We start from the raw sequence: 5523 nt of genomic DNA on the forward strand, positions 1-5523 counted from the left end.
CACAAAAGGCTATACCTATAGGCTATAGCTTAGAATATAATCAAATATAGTATACTATAGTATAATACAATATTATCGATCAGTTGAGTGACATTATTTCTGTCATAAATTGTGACGGACACCACCACCGCCACAGATAGACACCTCAACTAATCTTAAAGACAATTGCTCGAGCCGCCATTTGGTTCGTCAGTGGAAAAGTCTATGGGGTTTTAGAATAGGGATTTCACTTAAATGCATAAAATAAGGTCTGTGGTCATCTGAATTGGATTCAGAAGGATAATCTTCACAAACGTTAATCACGTTTATGCCTTTTGAAGCGTAAAAAAAAATCATGTTTATGTTCCAAAAGTCATAAAAGTTATTTTATTTTGTGAAGATTATCATGCTGAACCCAAATTCGCGTGACTCCCATAACACTTTGTTAACCACACACCTTATTTTATGCATTTAAGCAAAACCCCCATGTTAAATCCCATAGACTTTTCCTCTCACACATCTGGAAGTCTACTTCGGAAGTATACTTATCAGAGATGGGGACTTGGACTTGAGACTTGGACTTGAGTCACACTTAAGCCACCCACACAGTGACTTGAGACTTGACTTCTTGAACTTGAAGGTTTGGGACTTGTGAACAATCTTTATTATTATTTATTAAAAAAAAATTGGTGCATTAAAATTAAGGAAATGTCTACTAATGTCATCTCTAATCATTGCTGCCGCTGTTTTCTAATAGATAAGGAGTGAGGATAATACAGTACATGTATGCTTTGTTTATGGAATACGTTTTACATGTAGCTATGCAGTGTTCTAAGCACACTGGATGGCATGGAACAGGTGATAGAATGCTCATCCATAGGGACTTGAGACTTGACTTGGACTTGCCCCTCAAAGACTTGAGACTTGACTTGGACTTGTGACCAAAGACTTGAGACTTGACTTGGACTTGGACAAAAAATGACGTGAGCATCTCTGATACTTATATACTTACTATACGGAAGTATACTTCCGGACTCATTCCTGTAGTTCCCTATGCTACCTCCTTCTTAAAACAACTTTCTACAAATGCTACTCTATTCATTTTAATAAAAAGTCTTAGCTGACGTAGACTGTGTTGCACAGTTGCTATTGTAAGTTGCTTGGGATAAAAGCGTCTTACATGTTCAAACTAAAGCAGAGAGATACCTTAAACTCACAGCCACTGTGCTACTTCACATCCAAAGTAGAAGGTATCAAGGGAAAACATCAATCAGCCTATCAGAAACACTCTCTCATGAAATAGACGGGCCAAGTGGATTCAAGTGAAAGCGATGATCCCTTATTGATTTCACCAACTACTTACTTCCATTTTGATCTTCAAGGGCAATGTTGATGAAGGGAGGAGACAAAGAAAAACCTTTTAAAACATGGATCAAGTGAGAATACAATATTTTCTATACTTAATACACATTGTTTTATATATTTGTTTCAATATTGATTTTGCTTGGACTTGGCTTACTCTAGTAAAAATGATAATGATGAAATATAATAAATAATTCTGTCTTATATTGTGAATTGAAAAAGTATCTTAATACTGAGGGCCTCCACAAAGCTGGGGGTGGAGCTTTCTGCTCGCTTTCATCTGAATACTCTAGCAGCGACTCATCTTATTCATACTCCCATTATTATTTATTAATGATCCTCTCTCATTTACATCTTATATCAGGCGCTGTTGTTGCAAGGATAAACTAACTTCACTCTTGTATATGTTTTAAAAGCTTTCTCTATAGGACATATTCCTAAAAGCTTTCTCTATAGGACATATTCCTAAAAGCTATCTCTATAGGATATATTCCTAAAAGCTATCTCTATAGGATATATTCCTAAAAGCTATCTCTATAGGACATATTCCTAAAAGCTATCTCTATAGGACATATTCCTAAAAGCTATCTCTATAGGATATATTCCTAAAAGCTATCTCTATAGGACATATTCCTAAAAGCTATCTCTATAGGACATATTCCTAAAAGCTATCTCTATAGGATATATTCCTAAAAGTTATCTCTATAGGACATATTCCTAAAAGCTATCTCTATAGGACATATTCCTAAAAGCTATCTCTATAGGATATATTCCTAAAAGCTATCTCTATAGGATATATTCCTAAAAGCTATCTCTATAGGACATATTCCTAAAAGCTATCTCTATAGGACATATTCCTAAAAGCTATCTCTATAGGACATATTCCTAAAAGCTATCTCTATAGGATATATTCCTAAAAGCTATCTCTATAGGACATATTCCTAAAAGCTATCTCTATAGGACATGTTCCTAAAAGCTATCTCTATAGGATTGTATTCCTAGAAGAAGCATTATCAGACTTTGCAGATTTGCCGCTCTTTTACTAATTCACATGCAAAAATATGTACTGTTCAATGGGCACATTTGGTATTTTTCCTACCTTTGGGCCCTAACAATTGCACTGAGGTTATTTTTAATTTGAATAATGCCATTTGTGTTATCATCCATGTAGGTATGTATATATGGTGATTTAGTATGACCGTGTGTGTACAGTATGTGTGTTTATGCATGCTTAAGCTGGCTGTTCTAGGTCACTGATAACACACCTGCGCTCGCTCTCTCTCTCTCTCTCTCTCTCTCTCTCTCTCTCTCTCTCTCTCTCTCATGCCATCCAGTCCTGACTCCTGAACTCTCCTTGGAGCCCCAGCCGGCCGATGCCAGCAGTGCTTCTGAAGCTCTGTTTCTTTCTTTTTTTTTTACAGACTTTTTTTTTTTTTTTTTTTACGATTGGAGAAATTAGAGTGGTTTACAGTTGTTATTACAGTTAAATCGTGGTTTACAGTTGTTATTACAGTTAGATGACATCTCCTATTCTAAACCCCCCCCATTCCCACCCTGAAGCTCTGTTTCTAACCCACGCCTGGCCCCTGCTACACTCCCCCCCCCCCTCCCCTCACTCCTACACCATTATGTCCTTGGTAAGGGAGAGACCCCTGAGTCCCCAGCTGAAGATGCTGAATTAACACAATTCTCTTTCGCGCTCCCTAGCGCTCTCTCTCTCCCTCTTAAACACACACCCACACAAGAATAGGGTGTTTGCACGTGTGCACGCACACACGTACAACGCGGTAGATCAATCACTAATTCACTGTGTGGAGGTTTGCTGTGTAAGGGCTGGGATTGTGAACTGGCTCTCCTCTCCACTAATTGAGTGCCTTGGCTGATTTGTTAAGACAAACAGCAGCATTGGATGTGAGGATGTTAGTGATTTAGCATCCCACAGGCACGCGTCATTCTAGAACCAACAAACCGATGACTAGAAGATCATGTCAGAACAGAAGGAAAGTAACAAGGACAGATGTGGAACTGGGAATGTGTCACCTCAAGCCATGACTGCAGTCTGGTGTGCTGCTGGTCCCACGTCATATTCTGCCATTACATCATGTACTTTGACAGACTCAATCTGCTAGATGGGAAAGCTTTGGGTCTGACTCACCTATTCAAAACTCCTCAATTTCTTCTCTATTTTTTTATTTCTCTTACCCTCATCTCATGTCTTATAAAGATACGCACACCCATTTCAGGTTTCCTACAGTATATTTGCCTAGTGCAGGTATGCAAGCATGTGAAAACATGCATTTAATGATGCTCTTTGCATATGTCTGTCTGTGTGTTTTAGAGGGAGACTATATTACACACCACCTTAATATCAATCTAATGAATGCGGCGTTCAATGTCACAGCAAAGTACAATCCGGTGCTCATCTCTCCTGAGGCAAAGAGAGCAAGAAGGGGTGCAATGGAGGAGAGGAAATGGACAGAATGAGAAGAGTGAAAACACAGTAAAGGCACATGGGTTGGGTCAGGCAGAGATGTATAGCCCTGTCAAGCCGATGTACAGTAGGATGGAGAAAAGGAGGAGCATAGGCTGCATGTGTAACAGAGAGTGAGAAAAAGGAAAGAGAGAAATAGGGAGAACGCCAGAGAGAAACAAAGGATTTCAGAGAGAAGGACAGTATAGAGGCACGGTGATGATCTCCACTCGCTCCTCTCTGTGGAACATCAGGCAGGAACAGAACAGGCGCACAGCAGCATACTACAGAGGGGAGGCATTCTTGCAAGCATAAGTGAAGCAGCGATCGGGGTAGCAATCCAAGCACATTTACCAGAGGGGAAAGGAGGGAGGGAGATAGAGAGAGAGGAGGGGGGGGGGGGGGTGTTGCATGCTTACAGAGTGTGACAGAGGATTGCATGAGCGAGAGAGGAGAGAGAGAGAGAGAGAGAGAGAGAGAGAGAGGGGAGAACACAAAGCAGAGCGAGGACCTATAGGTACAGTATAGTGAGAGTGGCCAGACCTAGCTCTGCACACAAACGTGAGGAAAGGGGGAAGGAGGAAGAGTGCAGGGAGTAGGAGAACAAGGTAGAGAGAGAGAGGGGGTGATGCCAGATGATGGAGCCCAGAAATAGGCTTCACAGGACAGCTTTTCCTCCCCGCTCTCTGCGGCAGGCAGACATGACTCCGGGCGTTGGACTGTGCTGAAATTAGCCAGAGGGACAAATACAGGACGGCAGGTCTGTAGCAGCACGCTGCTGCGGTTCACCCCCGCTGGATGCAGCAAGGCAGCTGATTTATTACTGAGGGACTGGGTGACAGTGTGTGTGTGTGTGTGTGTGTGTGTGTGTGTGTGTGTGTGTGTGTGTGTGTGTGTGTGCACACGTAGGTTTTGATGGGTTCTTATAGTGCTCGGAGCTGCAGGAGTGACCATTCCTCCTATCTTTAAAATGACATTGGGCAGGCAGGACGCGGCGGTGTGGATCTGCAGTCCTCTGTAGAAGGAAGTGGGGGAGAGACAGTGGGGGATTGAGAGCTGTGGCGCTCAGTTGTGTTGGAGGATCAACTGTATGCAGCGTGTGTGCTTGTGTTTGGGTTAGAGGAGTAAAGGTGCCGAGGGGATTCTGCACGATGCAGCGACGAGAGGCTGCGCCGACGATGGCAGGGAGGAGTGCATCTGAGGTGCAAGGAGCGCCCTGGGGGTAGGGTGGAGGACGCAGACAGGGACACAGAAAGGAAGAGAGGAAGCAAAGAGAAGAGAAGAGAAGAGAAGAGAGAGGGGGGTGATCATGGCTGTCATACAGTGAGCTATAGCATATGCTATAGCGCAGAACAGAGTGGTGCGGCGGGGGGGGGGGGGGGACAAGCATCACTGCACAGGGGAGGGGGGTAAAGGGGAGATACTGAAAGAAAAAGGGGGAGGTGGGGTGGGGGGGCGGGGGGGAAGAGGCATTCAGCTTTAGCACCTCTCTCTCTCCTCTGCCAGGAAGAAGAAGACACACATTTGCACACACATCTACGGACGGGTCAACGTGTAGAGGTCAAGAGGAGCCGGTGCGGGACAAGGGCCGGGTGGACCCTCGCCACGCTGGCCCGGACGTCCACCCGTCCCGGGAGGAAGGAGATGGCCAGGTTCCCCCCCTAGTCGAGTACCGTTTCTTCTTCTGACAGTTCTGCCACCTTTCCATCACC

Source organism: Poromitra crassiceps (genome assembly GCF_964638095.1).
Source record: "Poromitra crassiceps genome assembly, chromosome: 1".
Classification (NCBI taxonomy): Eukaryota; Metazoa; Chordata; class Actinopteri; order Beryciformes; family Melamphaidae; genus Poromitra; species Poromitra crassiceps.